This window comes from Dendrobates tinctorius, unplaced genomic scaffold (assembly GCF_039654945.1).
Source record: "Dendrobates tinctorius isolate UK_male_01 unplaced genomic scaffold, ASM3965494v1 ptg000133l, whole genome shotgun sequence".
Classification (NCBI taxonomy): Eukaryota; Metazoa; Chordata; class Amphibia; order Anura; family Dendrobatidae; genus Dendrobates; species Dendrobates tinctorius.
The window spans coordinates 37,343,244-37,364,026 of NW_027361801.1; positions in this window are offsets into that span (position 1 = coordinate 37,343,244).

Sequence of the window (20,783 nt, forward strand, 5' to 3'; positions counted from 1 at the left end):
GTGGTTGTTCCTTCCCAGTGAAAGACCTGGCTAGTCATTGCTTGCGTTGAGAAACATGTGATGGTGTCTCCGCGGCTGTTGATTTACATGTTTTTTGCATATTTCCCATAAGGGATGGGGGCATTGCTCTAGAATCACTGCGTTGAGAAACATGTGATGGTGTCTCCGCAGTGTTGGATGTTGATCTCCATGAGGTCACTCATCCTCATTTTCGCTGTATAAAGGCTGAGTCACGACTGCTGCTACGGGTGGTTTTACACATCCACATAATTCTAGTACCGGAAAAACCAGTACTGGAGCTATCCGTGTCCGTGTGCCATACGTGTGCTGCATCAGGACCACACGGACGGTGCTGGGAAGAAGCGCTACAGTAAGCACTGTTCCCGGCGGCTGGTGCTGACCGCAGCTGACATTCTGGAGCAGAGCCAGACTCAGTGATGAGCGGTGACGTCACTGCTATTTACTGATCATGCGCCGGCTGCTCCATTCATTCCCCAGTCATTTACAGTCATGAGCGGTTGTATTAGCAGCACTCCGACTGTAAACACATAACCCCAGATATGGATTTACGCCATGGGACGTGACTGAGCGCCGGACAGGTAATGTATAGATTTGCTTTATTATTTTCAACTTTTTTTCAGAAGAGCGAGGACTTTGCTAAGGAATTACCAGTGTAATAAAGATTATAAAAATGTGTGTTGTATTCTTTCATTAAAATTTATTTTTATTGTGTGAGTGTGTTTATTTAACCCTTTCTTTACTGTAGGATTAGTAATGGATTGGTGTCTTATTGACACCTCTGCATTACTAATCCGGGCTTAATGGCACCTTATAATCAAAAGGTGCCATTAACCCCTTATTACCTCACTTGCCACCGGTACAGGGCAAGTGGGAAGAACTGGGCCAAGCACATATAATAGATGTGCCTTCTATGGGCAGCTGTGATCTGCTGTTTTTAGGCTGGGGGCCAAGATCAATGGCCCATTACCAGCCTGAGAATATCAGCCCTCAGCTGTCGGCTTTAGTCAGGTTGGTTGTCAAAAATAGGGGGGACCCTATGCCTTTTTTCAAATTATTTATTTAAATAATTAAAAAAACAGCATGGGGACCCCTCTATTCTTCACAACCAACCTGACTGAAGCTGACAGCTGAGGGATGCAGCCCCCAGCTGTAAGTTTTGTCTGGTTGGTTATGAAAATGAGGGGAACCCCACGTCGGGTTTTCATTCATTCTGCTCTCCTGCCGGCAGAACAGGAGAGCAGAATCACAGCCGCGGTCAGCACCAGCTGCCGGGAACAGCGCTTACAGAAACCGCTTCTTCCCGGAGGCCATCTGTGAGCATGGAGGACTGTGTGAACAGTTCTCTGTGTGCACAGACATGTCCCCATGTTTTGCACACGGACATATGGCCCATGAAAACCCACTGACATCTGCATTGACCCATTCACTTGAATGGGTCTACATGTGTCAGTGTCTCCAGTCCGTGAGAAAACTGTCACTACACGTACCAGAGACACTGACGTGTGAAACCGGCCTACCAGTGTGCTCTTATCAGTGTAGGACTAGGATGCAGCTGGAGTAAGGGACAGGTTCTGACTGTGCACTCTGCAAAAAAAAATGCTGTGTGTACTCTGCAACCCATTTCTGTGCTGGCACTGTGCTAGTATTGTGCTAAAAGTCGCTGTTTGTACCCTACACCCCCTTGCCTGTGGGAGTACTGTGCTAAAATCCACTGTGTATACTCTGCACCCTGTCTGTGGGAGTATTGTCCTTTAATATGCTATGTGTACTCTGCACCCCTCACCTGTGCGAGTAGTGTTCTTTAAGCTGCTGTGTGTTTTCTAGTAGTCTGAGAAATAAATTATTGATATGAGCTGTCTCATTACAATTAGTAGCCCAAAGAAAGAAATTTTCAGGACAGCTATATGTTTTCTTGTAATTTTGTACAGAAATCTATTGTATCAGCTGTCTTGTTGCCATTTCTAGGCCCCAAAATAATTTTTTTTGAAGTGGTATGTGATTTTTACTAGTCGGTGAAATAAATTGGCATTTGTAAGCCAAATAAATATTTTTTCTATACTTCTGCATCCTTTCTAGTAGTGTGGCAAGTAAATAATTATAATTAGACACCTCGCTGTCATTTGTAGGTCAAATAAATAATTTTTCAGTACCGCTGTGTCTTTTCTAGTAGTGTGGCAAATAAATAATTTGCGTCAGCAGTCTCGGTGCTATTTCTAGGACAAAAAAATAATTTTTCTGGAGTGGTGTGTGTTTTTTAGTAGTCTGGGAAATAAATTAATTAGCATCAGCTATCTTGTTGCCAGTTATTGGTCAAACAAATAATTTTTCTGTATTGGTCTATGTTTTCTAGTACTGTTTCAAGCTAAACACCGGCATCAGCCATCTCATTGCCATTTATAGGCCAAAGAAATATATTTTTTGGACCGCTGTGTGTTTTCTAGAAGTGCTGCAAATATCTTGCTGCCATTTCTAGGCCTAAAATAAAATATTTTCCTGGACTTGTGTGTGTTTTGAAGTAGGGAAATAAATAATTGGCATCAGAGGTCTAGTTGCCAATTATAGGCTAACAAAATATATTATCAGAATGTCTGTGTGTTTTCTAGTAGTGTGGCAAATTTGTCACATCAGCCATCTCATTGCCATTTGTATGCTGTCTACATCTGGTGGGTTGCCTGCACTGGAAGGGGTCTCAGAGCACCTTTATGCCATTTCTACTCTGGAGAAATTGATGCCACTATAGTGGTGTGTGGTAATAATTTTTTGAAATGTTAGCACTAGAGTTGAGCGATACCAGCCGATACTTGAAAATATCGGATCGGAATGGATCGGCCGATCTTAAAAAAAAGTATCGGTATCGCCGATTCCGATACCGGGAACCAATGCAAGTCAATGGGGCCAAAATATCGGAATTAAAAAAAACCTTTCTTTCCTTGTAGGTTAATTCTACATGAAGAAAAACAACTAAGAATAATGTAGAATGTATTGTGGGAGGTGGAGGAGACATTAAAGCCATAGAGGTTTAGCCCAATCAAATGGAATAGCAGGAATTAAACTTTTTTTTTAAAGACGTTAGGAGTTACAAAGATATTGACTATGTTAGCCTCATTTATATTTTGCCAGACATGTATGTCTTCTTCTTCTTTCTTCTTTCTTCTTCTTTCTTCTTCTTCTTCCTTTTTTTACCTTCTTCTTATTATTATTCCTTTTTTTACCTTCTTCTTCTTCTTCTTATTCCTTTTTTTACATTCTTCTTCTTCCTTTTTTTACATTCTTCTTCTTCTTCCTTTTTTAATTTCTTCTTCTTCTTCCTTTTTTTAAATTCTTCTACTTCCTTTTTTACATTCTTCTTCTTCTTCCTTTTCTTACATTCTTCATATTCTTCTTATTCAACAATTATTATTCTACATATTCAACTTCTTCATCTTCTTCCTATTCTTCTTCATCATATTCTTGTTTGTGTCAGGCATTCCTGTAGTTGTTATCTAGAAAAGTTAGAAGTTTACACCTTCCGTTCTGCCTGTCACAAAAGATTTACAACAGGATTTGTCCGCGTTCAGTTTGGCCTGCAGCAGCAGGCCTTTTCCAGGGGCACCACGAGGAGGAACGAACTCACCCCCATACACTGCTTAGTCTTCTTCTGCTTATAAATAAGATAATATCATTTGCTCAGAGTATTAGTCTTATGCTTAATGTTCTTCTGCTTTGTTTTTTTATGCTTCTTTGTCTTCTCTCTCTTGTTGTTCTGCATCTTGGTGGTTGTCTTCCTGTTCTTTGTCCTCTTGAACCAGCTGACGGTACTGGCACCCGGAGGGGCAGCAGAAGGAACAAGAGCCAATGGCACAACCGAGGACCAGCTGATGGTGCTGGAACCCGGTTACTAAGCAGGAGGTACCTGTGCTACAAAGCACTACCAAGGACCAGCAGACGTTGCCGGAACTCGGATACCGAGATGGAGGCACCTAGGCCAAAGGCTCTGACGAGAACCAGCTGACGGTGCTGGAACCCGGAGGGGTAGCAGAAGCTGCAAGAGCAAATGGAAATAGCGAGGACCAGCTGACAGTGCTGGCACCCGGAGGGGCAGCAGAAGGAATAAGAGCCAATGGCACAACCGAGGACCAGCTGATGGTGCTGGAACCCGGTTACTAAGCAGGAGATACCTGTGCTACAAAGCACTACCAAGGACCAGCAGACGTTGCCGGAACTCGGATACCGAGATGGAGGCACCTAGGCCAAAGGCTCTGACGAGAACCAGCTGACGGTGCTGGAACCCGGAGGGGTAGCAGAAGTTACCCCTGAAAAGCAAAGTTGGCATGCCGCAAGCTGGCCGCAGTTACCGAATCACACAGTCCTACAGGGGGTGCTTGTCCTACTGGCACTACGGAACAAGCCTTTCTTACCAGAACCCGCAGTCCACATAGGAAGCACCTAAACTGCTGGCACCCTAGCCTCGGCTAACCCAACCGCAACACGACATGGCAACTTGGGGTGGCAAACTGACATTGACACTTCCCGGAAACAGCAGGCAGGGCTGGAACCAAGCTGGGCAGGAGGGAGTACCCGTGCCAAAGTCAGTTATGAGCAGCAACTGGCGATGTTGGAGCCCAGGGACAAGCACTTAGCAGGCTGAGGCCTGATGTGCTGTCAATTGGGAGGCAGCAGGACAGATTGCCATCAAAACAGCAGGGGAACAGCTGACGTTACTGAACCCCACAAACACAGGAGCTAGTGTTTTACTCTGTGAAGACGGCACTTCCGAGCAACAACTGGCTGTGTTGAAGCCCAGGGACAAGCACGGAGCAGGCTGAGGCTGCATTGAAGAAATTTTAAGATCGGTTGTAGACTTCTACTAATTGTAACCAAGCTCCACTTAGGCCTGTGGCTTCACTGATTTTCGTATTTCCCCTGTCCTCCAACCCCGCCAGTTACAGCTCCGAAGTGGCGTCTGCACAATCCACACTTCTTCCTGTGTAACAGGTGTTCAGTCCGGTCAGTTAATCCCCTGATGTGTGTCCGGCAATGTTGCCTGCTCTGTCCACATTCCCATAACTAGCAAGTGTCTCTTTCTCCCTGCTGAAACTCCACGCCCACGCCCACACCCACGCGCCTTACTCCCTGCCTTCTTCATCTTGCCAGACTGCTTAAGATAGGCAGAAAAGTACAAAGGGGGGCCTTAGTGTGCTTATTCCTGAACAGCTGGTTACAGGTACAAGAAACACTAATTTTATGAAGTGTGTGTGTGTGGACTACACTTTAATAGGAGCTGATGTGGCCTACACAAGTTCCAAATGTAGTGTTTGGTGAACTTTTTTTGTGGTTTCTTTGTTGGAAACAAACTCAAAGTATGTGAACAAAGAATTGAAACTGATAGTATCACCAACTTTTTGGAGCTATTACAATGCAGGCAGGTAACCTACAATGCAAAAGATGAGGCTCCAAAAAAATTGGGTAATACTAATCTGGCTGCGCCGGCAGGGCACAAGCCAGAAAAAAAGGCTCCTCTATCTACTCCTATATAGTGTTTGCAACCAACCAATGTTGATGGATACGGATGGATGCACACTAATAGGAGAAGAAAAAATGAGCTGCACTCAAAGACAAATATGTGTGAGGCAGTGACGCACGTTGAGCGTCCTACAACCAGACGTAGCTGCAGGACACTCTACTCAGCGTGAGCTGCACTCACACACAGTCAGAGACCTCTCAGACAGCCGTGAACAGTGCAGCTAAGTGGGCACTGGCACTGACAGGCTGCAGAAAGGCTCCGCTGTGTACTCCTATATAGTGTTTGCAACCACCGTAGATGGAGACGGATGGATGCACACTAATAGAAGAAAAAATGAGCTGCAATAAAAGAAAAATGTGTGAGGCAGTGACACGCTGAGCGTCCTACAACCAGACGTAGCTGCAGGACACACTACTCAGCGTGAGCTGCACTCACACACAGTCAGAGACCTCTCAGACAGCCGTGAACAGTGCAGCAAAGTGCACACTAGCACTGAAAGGCTGCAGAAAGGCTCCGCTGTCTACTACTAGTGTTTGCAACCAACGTATATGGATACGGATGGAAGCACACTAGATTGAAATTATGTAAAAAATGCAGCTCAAAAATTAAAAGATGTATGAGGCAGCAGTGATCACACTGGGTGGCCTGCAGCCTGACGTGGCTGCAGGACCCACTCCACAGCGTGAGCTGCACTCACACAGCCCTTGCAGACAGCTATTAAAACAGCGCTGCTGGGCTAAAAAAATGCTACTGTGGTGGATTATGTAGCCTGGGTAGAGCAATAGATATGTTTGATGATCGCTATTTCTAACTGTCCCTCACAGTCTTCAACAGCAGCCTGTCCCTAACTGAATTCACAGCAGAGTGAACCAGAAATGGCGGCTGCGGTGGCTTTTATAGTGCATCATGACATCATTTCGGCAGCCAATCACAGCCATGCCAATAGTTAACATGCCTACATGCCTAACAGGATGTGCCCACACTTCGGAGGATTCCCATTGGCTTAATCAAAGCAAGCAGGCTCATAGCATGATGGGAACTTCCGATTCCGATTCCGGAATCCGATATGACAAAAGTATCGGAAGTCAGTATCGGAATTCCGATACCGCTAATATCGGCCGATACCCGATACTTGCGGTATCGGAATGCTCAACACTAGTTAGCACTATAAGTTGGGTCTCCTTCATGTGTGTTGCCTGCAGCAGTAGGGCTCCCAGACTGGCAGGCCTGCACTTAATTTCAGTCAACTGCCTGTGCTTTTATCCTTACATTTTTCTAACATTAGTAGTCTATCAAGCTGTTATTTGTGCCACCTGAGTGTTGCTGAGCAGAATAGCAGTTTGAGCTGTTGCATGAGGTATCAGGGCTTCTAGCACAGCAGGCTCTTACCCTCAAAATTGTGCTGGACCAGACCCTAATATCTCATGCATGGCCATGGCTGACTGCTGCTGACAATAGGCTCTCCCTATTGTCCTAGATAGGTCATTTCCCCTGTGCACCGTCATGTGTTTTACACTGGCTAGTGATATGGGCAGCACAACAGTGGTTTTACTACTACCACAAGACAACACAGAGAAGCAGATAACAAGGGGAAAACAAATAGAACTCCGCAACATCAATGAAGGAACCAACACCTTAGGAACACCTTCTCCAATTCAGACTCAGGATAGAAACTCTATTGATGGGTTTAAATAATAAAGGTGGAGTGGTCCCAATGAACACGATTTGAGACAAAAGCCAAATGGAATCTCAGCAGATTAAACCCACAAACTCTTAACCCCTTTCGTACCATAACAAATCATAAGAACAAGAGGAAAATGATCCAGCTCGAGATGGAGGCGGCTGTAACTCTGCAAAGCTTTATTGGACAACTTTAAAAATATATATCGTTCTTTAAAAAATATGCATAGCAAACATCAGGCACACCAGTGAGAACGATCAATGCATTTCAACCAAGAAGTTTTACTCATGATCAATTTCCTCTTGTTCTTATTTGGCGTGGAAGTTCCCCATGATCCGTGCTGGGCGTTGGCAGGTATGGGGATTTCATCGCAAACCGGTAAGCTGACTACATTTTTTACTTATAACAAATCATAAACCTGCACCACTCAAGTGAATGGCTGCATTAATTCAGAAGAGTACCTGTTATCAGCTAATCTCTGTGATCTTCTGATTCCAGATGCACCACAGAATCCTGCAGGGTGCTACACGTTTTTGACATTTAGAGTGTGCATCAAAAGGTTGTGGCACTCATTGTGACATTGGAAATCCCAGCCTAGCACGGAGAGACCGGAGAGTTTGGTGGCAGTCAGTAAAGGTGCAGAAAATCATACGGAGTGCGGGCAATGAAGGTAATTTTTTATTTTATTTTAGCATTTTGATAGCCCTTTTGCTGAATTTGCATGGAGGGAATTACGAAAGCATGCTTCATGCCTGTGCCTTTACATTACACACATAACCCTTCCAGGTCTCATCAGAGCCAAATGTCCTCGCATAGAGTGAGAGCTTTGAGGATTTCAGCATGAGCAGTGGTGATCAGATGTGTTGTGGTCCAGAGGAGTGATGGAGTGGAGGGGATTGAAGAGGTAAGCAGTGAGGTGAGTAAAAGGAAGGAATTTTTTTACCCTGTTGATGATCCTTCACGGATCAGTAAAATGGCGGCCAGTTATTACCATTTTGCTGAGTTATTGCATAAGCAAATTACAAAAATTCCACTTTTTTGCAAATACAGATTTTTTTTGTTAAGTTAGAGTACAATTCAATTGTACTCAAATATAATATATTTGCTCATCTCTGCATAATGTGTGAAATTTTCATTTGCACCAGCATATGTTACATATTCCAAAATGTCATTTTTAATAGTGACATCTGGTGCTGCATGTCTCAAGCTATACCAAAAAAATGTACATTTTAAAAATGAGCCCATTGAAGTTGTAACAACAGAATGCATTGTATGTTTTATAGTTATATTTCACAATAATATCAAAAGGAAAATCTGCTCTCATTTAGATCTGGCAGTTTTGAGGCGTTTCTTCGGTAAAATCATAGAATGATGTCAAAGATAATTGAAATGTTTTGTTTTCCATTTAGGAAAAACAGTAACAATTTGGCAGTCAGGCAGAATTGACTGAACAAAAAAGATAATTTCAGTATTAATTTTTGGAAAAGGTCCGACAATAAAAGACTTGCAGATTATGTCTGCTTGCTTATGGTATATGCCAGCCTTGCAGCTTGTTATAATTCAGAAAAAAGGCTAAAAATCAGTTTTACTTGAGCCATAAATATTGGAAAATATGCCAATTATGTTCTTTATATGAAAATAGCTGAAGAGCCCGGCGCTGCCCGGGCATAGTAACTAACTGTGGTTAGTTATAACAAATTATAATTATACTCCATCCCATAGTCCCGTGCCCATATACCCATCATACATATCCATGATCCCATAGGCCCGTGCCCATATACCCATCATTCATATCCTCCATCCCATAGTCGAGTGCCCATATACCCATCACACATCCTTCATCCCATAGTCCAATGCCCATATACCCATCATACATATCCTCCATCCCATAGTCCCGTGCCCATATACCCATCATACATATCCTCCATCCCATAGTCCCATGCCCATATACCCATCACACATCCTCCATCCCATAGTCCCGTGCCCATACACATATCAGTCCTGTGCCCATATACCCATCATACATATCCTCCATCCCATAGTCCAGTGCCCATATACCCATCACACATCCTCCATACCATAGTCCCGTGCCCATATACATATCCGCCATCCCATAGTCCCGTGCCCATATACCCGTCATACATATCCTCCATCCCATAGTCCAGTGTCCATATACCCATCACACATCCTCCATCCCATAGTCAACCATTATGACAAAATGAGCGGCGGCAGGGCTTGCAACCTATGACGACATCAGTGTCACCATGGCAACCATTGTGACATCATAATGAGGGGCGGGGCTTGATTTGCACACACTGCTTCCCCAGTATGCAAATAGGGGCATTATGACATCATAATGAGGGGCGGGGCTTGACGCACACACACTTTTTCCCCAGTATGTAGATAGGGGCAAAATTGTTTTCTGAATTGGAATGCGCGGGGTTAAAATTTCACCTCACAACATGGCTTAGGACGCTCTCGGGGTCCAGATGTGTGACTGTGCCAAATTTTGTGGCTGTAGCTGCAACGGTGCGGATGCCTATCCCGGACATACACACATATACACACATACATACACACATACATACACACTTTGAGCTTTATATATTAGATAAATAAATAAATGTTGGGGCTTTAGAATACATACAGTAATTATGACTTTGTCCATGAAAATACTACGTAAAGAGTTTATCAACTTACAGTAACTATTCTAATATCCAATAAGAAGTCTCTGAGCTCTTTGGCCAGTTCCTTTTGACCTCATGATTCCCATTTGGTCTGACATGCACTGTGAGCTGTGAGGTCTTACATAGACAGATGTGTGCCTTTACAAATCAAGTCCTATCAGTTTAATTAAACATTGTGTCTGAGCAAAGGGTTTGAATACTTATGACCATGTGATATTTAATTTTTTTTTAGAAATAAATTTGCAAAAATATCTACTTTTCTGTGTTTCAGTCACGATGGGGTGCAGAGTGTACATTAATGAGAAAAACTGAGCTTTTTTGAATTTATCAAATGACTGCAATGAAACAAAGAGTGAAAAGTTTAAAAGGGTCTGAATACTTTCCATACCCACTGTAAGTCAATAGGAAGGATCAAAAGATTTGGTCTTGCATGAGGGGTGTTCACAAGGCTATGCAGCTGGCCAGCCCGCCTAATCGAAATTTTTGGAGACCTTGAGTCTTCTTTAGTGGCTTTGCTATTTAGTTTAGTGTAGGAACCCGTAAGCGTGGGGACCTTTGGCTCAGGTTACAGGCTCACGTATTTTGGCCAAAATATCAACTAATACCTCACTATTTTTGTATTTCTTGCACTATATTTGTCGGGGTGCAGCCAAGCCCAGACACGTCTGGTCTCGCATGAGGGGTGTTCACAAGGCTATGCATTGAGAGTGTGCTTGTCAGCCCACCTAATCAAAAAGTAGGGGCGTGACTAAAAGGCTGTGAACCAGTCACCTTTGTGTGAACAACGCCCTATGCAGGCCTCTATTGTGCAATTGTATACTGGGCAGTCACCCCCTCCAGGATTGGGTAGGTGGAGAGTGGTTGTTGATCTAGTACTTTGCTCCTGTGTTGCTGACATCTTGCTATATGGGCTGGCTGCACCCTGTAGTGCATTTGTTTCAAGATCTGGGCAGGTAAGTGTTGCTGACTTTTTTGTCTGCTGTTTAAAAATGCTCCTCTTCTTCCCAAAGCCATAACTTTTTGATGGAAAAATAAATCTGGTCATCTGAAGACTTGTTTATTGTGAGATGAGTTGTACTGGAAAGCGGGGAAAAAAATTCCAAGTGCGGTGAAATTTCAAAAAAAAGTGCAATTCCACAATTGTTTTTTGGGTTTTGTTTTTTTATTTACCATGTTCACCAAATGCTAAAACTTGCCTGTCATTTTAAATCTCCAAGTCATTACGAGTTTGTAAATACCAAACGTGTATAGGTTCTTTTTTATTTAAGTGATGAAAAAAATCCAAAGTTTGTTAAAAAAATTGCCTCATTTTCCGAGATCAGTGGCGTCTCCATTTTTAGGAATCTGGGAGCGGATGAGGGCTTATTTTTGCACACTCAGCTGCCATTTTTATTGATACCATTTTGGTGTAGATATGATGTATTGATCACCCATTATTGCATTTTAATGCAAGGTTGGGGGGAGCAAAAACAAATGGAATTCTGACTTTTCGCCTTTTTTTTCTCGTTACAGAGAGAATGACAGTTAGGTTGTTGATCCCACTTGCTGTGAACCCAAAGGTGCGCAGATGACTAGATCAGCAGAGAAGGTGGAGGAGGAGGAATCTGAGGAGGTTATGTTGTGACTTGTTGAACAGGCATGGCATGATGCAAGCACTGCATCCACAAACACAACTGTAGCATTGAGCACCACAGGTTGGGAGTCTACAGTTCGCAGGTGTGGCAAGGGTAGCCTAGCCTGGGCCTTTTAGGAAACCACAATGGATGATTCAACTCATCTTTTCTACCAAATTTTAAAAACAGTCAGTAGATGTAAAAATAGCAATAATTTGACTACTACATGTATGAACCGGCACATGCGCGATCAACCTGCCTTAGTCTGGAAATCTTACTGCAAATTATCGTGCCTTGCCAACCACAGGCCATCCCATCTACCATATCTGCTCCTTTTTCTCCTGCATCACTGTGCCAAGTGTTCTCACACAGGTCTTTGGCCTCTGAATCTCCACTTGTTTACCCCCTACAGTTGGTGTGAGTCAGAGCCAGTCAGCTGTCAAGGAAGTGGAGATAGCTGTTTATGTTTCACTGAAAACAACACCTCTTTCTCAGTACACCATAACATCTCCCCCTGCATCTCACTCACAGCCCAGCAGTTTGTCCTGTTCACCCTACTCCACACACTTTCAGCAGGCAACCCTAGGTCTTGCAGTTGTGGTCCCATAAAAGAATGCTTCCTCTTACACATGCCAAAGCTAAGAGCTTGAACTCCACTATTTTCAATCTGTTGGCCACAGAAATGCTGCCTTTTTTCCTGGTAAATACAGACAGTTTCCAAATGTTGATGGCGATTTCAGTCCCCAAGAACCATTTGCCCAGTTGCCATTACGCTTCTAAGAAAGCTGTGCCTGCGCTACACCAGCATATCGCAGACAAAATCACCCCGTTCCCTTAAAAAATCTGTCTGCCAGGATGCATTTCACCATTGACACCTAGATGAGCATACATGGACAGAAACGTTACATTTCGCTGACTGGGCACTGGGTGACTCTGATGGCTGTGGGGCCATGTGATCAAGGGGCTGTTCCCTAATCCCTAAAGCTTGCTGGACAAACCTCTGTATTTTACATTTTTCCACTGCTTCTGACTCCTCCACCTCCTCTAGGGCCTCCACCTGTGCTATCAACCTCTCCCTTGATGAGACATGTGTTCCAACAGTGCAGAGCAAACTCCCCAGCCTCCATACTGCACAGCCACAGATCACCACAATCAAGCAGTGTTTAAACTGTTTGAACATCAAAGCGTCACTGCAAAAACATAAGCAGCAACAGCAGTACAAGTGCCATAAGCAATTTCAGTGAGTCAATTCACACATTTGTTTTTTAGACCCTGCTTTTTTAATCTTTTTACTAGCACTTTGTGTTTACTGCTACTTTTTTGCAACAGAGAATTTTTACACATTTTATTGTGTTTTTCTGTGATTCAGTCTTTTGGTGGTGTGAACACTGTCCTACAGACTTGTTCACAGTGTGCATGGTCCATGTGTTTGCATTTAATTGGTTTCTTGTTTTTACAAGATTAGGGAGGTTTCCACCCCTTAATTGTGGACCATGCAAATATAAGCCGTTCTCTTTATCGGACATTACCTGTCTGAATCCTGCTCATATAGGTACTGTACACATGATCAGGTTTTTAAATACATCAGTTAGGGACTGCTCTGAAATGGGTCACCTTAACGTTTGGTAGAGCGGCTTAGTATACTGTTATGAATGGGTCACCAAGGAGAAAAAAGCAAAACAAGCTAAGTCACAGAAAACCATTGAGGTTGGTAACTATGCAGATTGCAGATCCCTGATCCTACCACACAATTAGCAGCAGCTGTGGAGCGTACCTTCGATGTTCCTAGATGCTTCGTCACAGCCAGAGGACTAAATAAGCCTGAAGCATGAAAAGGGGAAACCTAACTGCCCCAGAGCAGACCCCAAAGGAATAGATAGCCCCCAACACATGTATTGACGGAGAAACAAGATGAAGGCACAAACACAGGCAGGAAAATAGGCTGAGCAAACGATGGGGCCCAAACTAACTAGAAAGGAAAGGAAAGGAAAAACACTGTCTGCAACCTGCAAAAAACCCTACAAAAATAATGTCCAAAACTTCTGATAGCAAAATTAACCCTGAAGTCACTAGACTTCTCCCACTATATCAGCACTCTGAAATATTCTGAGACAGAGCAAAAAAAGCACCAAACTAGTAAGGGACAAAAAGCAAGCAAATTGGAAAAAATACTGATAAATAAGAGTGGAAATTCAGCACAGCCCCCAGCCGGGGCTGGCTGACCACACAAAAAACTGAATAGACCAACAAAATCAAGTGTGAACACTAGCAGAACAACTTAGCTTTAGATGACTGGAACAGAGCTGAAAACCGAGAGCTGACAAGCCAGAAGGAATCACCAGCACCTGACTAGGGCGTCGGCTGTCTTAAATCCAATCTGAGACTCCTGAGGTCCAATTGTCATCCTCATTCTCAGGTGGCAGATCTCCACCGATCAAATCAGCCTCACTACCTCCTGTTACAACCAGAGGGAGTCTGGAAGGAGAACTCACAACTGGTGAACCAGAGAATGAACTCACAACAGTACCCCCCCTTGAGGAGGGGTCACCGAACCCTCATCCACGCCACTAGGCTGATCAGGATGGGCCCGGTGAAAAGCACAAACCAATCTATTGGCATGAATATCGGAGGCAGAGACCCAAGATTTATCCTCCTGACCATAACCCTTCCATTTGTCCAAATACTGGAGTCTCCGTCTAACCAAACAAGAATCCTATATTTTCTCTACCTCATATTCCACATTGCCTTCAACAAACACAGGTTCAGGAGGTGCTGCCATAGGAACCACTGGCTCAACAAACCTCTTCAACAGAGATTTGTGAAATACGTTATGGATCTTGAACGTAAGTGGAAGAGCCAATCGAAACGAAACAGGATTAAGAATTTCCAAAATCTTATAAGGACCAATAAATCTTGGCTTAAATTTAGGAGATGCAACCTTCATAGGAATATTCTTAGATGACACCCAAATCATATCAACCACTTTAAACCGGGGACCAATGCTCCTATGTCAGTTGGAAAATCGCTGGGCGTTTTCCTGAGAGAGTGACAACTTATCCACCACTTGGTCCCATATCTGCTGCATTCTCTTAACCACAGTGTCCACACCTGGGCAGGATGAAGATTCCACTTGCCCTGAAGAGAGTCAAGGATAAAACCCAAAATTACAGAAAAAGGGTGACATCAAAGTGGCAGAACTAGCTCTATTGTTCAGTGCGAATTCGGCCAAGGGCAAAAATGAGACCCAATCATCCTGATCAGCAGATATAAAACATCTCAAATAAGACTCCAAGGTCTGGTTTGTTCTCTCAGTCTGTCCATTGGTCTGGGGATGAAACGCGGAGGAGAAGGATAACTGAATTCCCAGAATGGAACAAAAGGTTTTCCAGAATCTGGAAACAAACTGGACTCCTCTGTCGGACACAATGTTCTCAGGAATCCCATATAACTGAACCACCTGTTGTAAAAACAAGGGCACCAACTCAGTGAAAGATGGCAACTTTGGGAGTGGTACAAGATGGACCATCTTCGAAAATCTATCACAAATCACCCAGATAACAGTCATTCTCTGAGACAGGAAGATCAGAAATAAAATCCATTGAGATATGTGTCCATGGCCTCTTGGGCACCGGCAAGGGCATCAGCAATCCACTAGAACGAGAACAGGGTTTAGACCGAGAACAAGTCCCATAGGACTGTACAAAATTCCTGACGTCACGAGATAAGGCAGGCCACCAAAAGGACCGACTCACCAAATCTCTGGTACCAAAAATACCTAGATGACCGGCCAATGCGGAGCAATGAATTTCAGACATCACTCTCTTTCTCCACTGGTCAGGAACATACAATTTTCCCATAGGGCAACGCTCAGGTTTATTCTCCTGAAATTCCTCCAGGGCGCATCTCAAATCAGGCGAAATGGCAGAAAGAACTACCCCCTCACCTAGGATGGTAGTAGACTCAGTCACACTAAGAGAATTGGCAAAGAAACTCCTAGAAAGGGCGTCTGCTAACATTCTTAGTGCCCGGAAGAAAAGAGACCACAAAATTAAAACGCGTGACAAACAAGGCCCATTTAGCCTGTCTAGGATTCAAGCGTTTGGCCGACTCCAGATAAATCAAATTCTTGTGATCGGTGAGGAACCACAACTTGATGTCTAGCACCCTCCAACCAATGTCTCCACTCCTCAAATGCCCACTTCATGGCCAACCAGTCCCGATTCCCCACGTCATAGTTGCGTTCAGTTGGGGGGAACTTTTGAGAAAAGAAGGCACAGGGATTCATCTTAGAAGTCACAGGGTCTTTTTGGGGCTAAAAAGCTCCTGCACCAATCTCAGAAGCATCTACCTCCACCTGAAATGGAAGTGAGACATCAGGTTGCCGTAAAACTGGAGCTGAAGTAAATCTCTGCTTAAGCTCCTGAAATGCTGAGATAGCCTCAGGAGACCAATTCAGCACATCAGCGCCCTTCTTGGTCAGATCAGTCAGTGGTTTGACAATACCAGAAAAATTACCTATAAATTTACGATAGAAATTAGCAAAACCCAAAAACTTCTGGAGGGCCTTCAAAGAAGTAGGCTGAACCCAATCATAAATGGCCTGTACCTTGGCCAGGTCCATTTCAATAGTCGATGGAGATAAGATAAATCCCAAAAATGAAATCCTCTGTACACCAAAGAGGCATTTCGATCCCTTAACAAGCAGGGAATTCTCCCTCAAAATCCGGAACACAGTCCGGACGTGTTCCACATGAGAATCACAATCACTAGAAAAGATCAAAATATCATCCAGATAGATGATCAAAAATGTATCCACAAAGTCAAGGAAAATATCATTCATAAAGGACTGGAAGACAGAAGGGGCATTAGTGAGCCCAAAAGGTATCACCAGGTACTCAAAATGTCCCTCCGGAGTATTAAACGCCGTCTTCCATTCATCCGTGCTTGATGTGAATAAGATTATACGCCCCCTGAGGTCAAGCTTAGTAAACCAGCAGGCACTCTTAACTCTGGAGAATAAATCAGACATCAGAGGTAACGGGTACTGATATTTAACCATCATCTTGTTAAGGGAACGATAGTCAATACACGGTCTTAATGAACCATCTTTCTTGGCCACAAAAATACCCCAGCACCTACAGGTGACGAGGATGGTCTAATATGACCCTTCTCCAATGACTCCTTAATATAGGATTGCATAGCATTATGTTCGGGTACTCATAAGTTGAAAGGCCGACCATTGGGAAATTTACACCCAGGCATCAACTCAATTGCACAGTCATAACTCCTATGAGGAGGCAAAGACGCAGACTTGCTCTCACTAAATACATCAGAAAAATCGGCTAGATAATCAGGAATATCATGAGACTGAGGAGAGGTGGAGAAAACAGGAGCATCCCTAAGAACACACTGACAACCCCAACTCACCACAGACCCAGATTTCCAATCCAAAACTGGATTATGAGTTTGCAACCAAGGAAAACCCAGAACAATAGTATCATGCAAATTATGCAGCACCAAAAATTTACAATTTTCTTGGTGGTCTGGGGCAACTCGCATTGTCACCTGGGTCAAAAACTGAGGTTTATTCTCCGCCAAAGGAGTAGCATCAATACCCCTCAAAGGAATAGGCGTCCGCAGAGGCGTCATGGAAAAACCACAACGTTTAGCAAAGTCCAAATCCATCAGATTCAATGCTGCTCCTGAATCCACAAAAGCCTTCGTGGAAAACGTTGATATGGAGCAGATCAGAGTAATTGCCAAAAGAAGCTTAGGTTGTATACTGCCCACAGCAAATGTGTGTGCAAAACGTTTCTCTCGTTTTGGGCAGACAGAAATAGTATGAGAGACGTCTCCACAGAAAAAACACAGCTTATTACACCTTCTAAACTCCTGATGTTGCGCCCTAGATAAAACCCCATCACATTGCATAGGTTCAGAGGTTTGTTCAAAAGGTGGCAGCGCCTCCCGTGTAGTTTTACATTGATGTAAACGCCGATCAACTTGAATGGCTAATGACATAGAATCATCCAGACCAGAGGGAACAGAAAATCCCACCATAACATCTTTTACGGTCTCTGATAAACCCTTCCGAAAGAGAGTGCATTGGCAGCTATCATTCCATGTAGTGAGGACCGCCCACTTTTGGAATTTTTGACAGTATAACTCTGCAGAATCCTGACCCTGGTTTAATGCCAACAGGGTTCTCTCAGCTTGATCAACAGCATTAGGTTCATCATTAGTGTTGAGCATTCCGATACCGCAAGTATCGGGTATCGGCCGATACTTGCTGTATCGGAATTCCGATACCGACTTCCGATATTTTTTCAATGTCGGAATTCGGCATCGGAATCGGAAGTTCAAAGTTGATTGACAGCCTGACGTCATCATGATGCGCGGTGTGTGCGCATCATGATGTGCCGTCATTTCGGGCCTTCCGGGGGTCTCTGCCGGCCTGCCGGGGGGCTGTGTGGACTGCCCGGGGTCTGTACCGGCCTGCCGGGGGGCTGTGCCGGCCTGCCGGTGGTCTGTGCACCCTGTGGGGGTCTGTACCGGCCTGCCGGGGGGCTGTGCCGGCCTGCCGGTGGTCTGTGCACCCTGTGGGGGTCTGTACCGGCCTGCCGGGGGGGTGTGCCGGCCTGCCGGTGGTCTGTGCACCCTGTGGGGGTCTGTACCGGCCTGCCGGGGGGCTGTGCCGGCCTGCCGGGGGGCTGTGCTGATGTCCGGGGGTCTGTGCAAGCATCGTCCGATGGGACTACAAGTCCCATCTGGCGATGCCTGCTACCATGACAGTGATTGACACATTAGCCAATGATGGGACAGTAGTAGTCCCATCATCCGGCTAATGTGTTAAATGTTAAAAAAAAAAAAAAAAAATACTACATACATACTACATGCATGCTACATACATACTACATGCTACATACATACTACATGCTACATACATACTACATGCATGCTACATACATACTACATGCTACATACATACTACATATATACTACATGCTACATACATACTACATATATACTACATGCATGCTACATACACTCACTGGCCACTTTATTAGGTACACCTGTCCAACTGTGTGTTAAGACTTAATTTCTAATCAGCCAATCACATGGCGGCAACTCAGTGCATTTAGGCATGTAGACATGGTCAAGACAATCTCCTGCAGTTCAAACCGAGCATCAGTATGGGGAAGAAAGGTGATTTGAGTGCCTTTGAACGTGGCATGATTGTTGGTGCCAGAAGGGCTGGTCTGAGAATTTCAGAAACTGCTGATCTACTGGGATTTTCACGCACAACCATCTCTAGGGTTTACAGAGAATGGTCCGAAAAAGAAAAAAAATCCAGTGAGCGGCAGTTCTGTGGCCGGAAATGCCATGTTGATGCCAGAGGTCAGAGGAGAATGGGCAGACTGGTTCGAGCTGATAGAAAGGCAACAGTGACTCAAATTGCCACCCGTTACAACCAAGGTAGGCAGAAGAGCATCTCTGAACGCACAGTGCGTCGAACTTTGAGGCAGATGGGCTACAGCAGCAGAAGACCACACTGGGTACCACTCCTCTCAGCTAAGAACAGGAAACTGAGGCTACAATTTGCACAAGCTCATCGAAATTGGACAGTAGAAGATTTGAAAAACGTTGCCTGGTCTGATGAGTCTCGATTTCTGCTGCGACATTCGGATGGTAGGGTCAGAATTTGGCGTAAACAACATGAAAGCATGGATCCATCCTGCCTTGTATCAACGGTTCAGGCTGGTGGTGGTGGTGTCATGGTGTGGGGAATTTTTTCTGGGCACTCTTTGGGCCCCTTGGTACCAATTGAGCATCGTTGCAACGCCACAGCCTACCTGAGTATTGTTGCTGACCATGTCCATCCCTTTATGACCACAATGTACCCAACATCTGATGGCTACTTTCAGCAGGATAATGCGCCATGTCATAAAGCTCGAATCATCTCAGATTGGTTTCTTGAACATGACAATGAGTTTACTGTACTCAAATGGCCTCCTCAGTCACCAGATCTCAATCCAATAGAGCATCTTTGGGATGTGGTGGAACGGGAGATTCGCATCAGGGATGTGCAGCCGACAAATCTGCGCCAACTGTGTGATGCCATCATGTCAATATGGTCCAAAATCTCTGAGGAATGCTTCCAGCACCTTGTTGAATCTCTGCCACGAAGAATTGAGGCAGTTCTGAAGGCAAAAGGGGGTCCAACCCCTTACTAGCATGGTGTACCTAATAAAGTGGCCAGTGAGTGTACATACTACATGCTACATACATACTACATGCTACATACATACTACATGCTACATACATACTACATACATACTACATACATACTGCATGCTACATACATACTACATACATACTACATACATACTACATGCATGCTACATGCATACTACATACATACTACATGCATGCTACATACATACTACATGCATGCTACATGCATGCTACATGCATGCTACATACATACTACATGCTACATACATACTACATACATACTACATACATACTACATACATACTACATGCTACATACATACTACATATATACTACATGCATGCTACATACATACTACATGCTACATACATACTACATATATACTACATGCATGCTACATACATACTACATGCTACATACATACCACATACATACTACATACATGCTACATGCTACATACATACTACATATATACTACATGCATGCTACATACATACTACATATATACTACATGCATGCTACATACATACTGCATGCTACATGCATGCTACATACATACTACATACATACTACATGCTACATACATACCACATATATACTACATACATACAATACATTCATACAATACATACATAGACATACAGTACATATAACATAGAGTAACATACTTACCAATACTTGTCACATTGTTCCCCGAAGCCATTGTCTTTTCCGGAATAAATATTAACATAACAAACCACAAAAATACTCACCCACGATCGGAAGCAGTCCACGAGTGTGTCCCACGATGATCTTGGGTAGAGAACTGCAGCATCAGATGATGCTGCCGTTCTCTACGGGCTGCAGGAATCCAATGACGGAAGGTAGGTATCCTTCCGCACTGTATTCCTCCGCCACTTAAAAAAAAAAAAAGTCCCTAGTCTCACTTTATGCCATTGCTGCGTGGGAAATTCCCACACAGCAATGGCATAAAGTGAGACTAGGGACATATTTTTTTTTTAAGTGGCGGAGGAATACAGTGCGGAAGGATACCTACCTTCCGT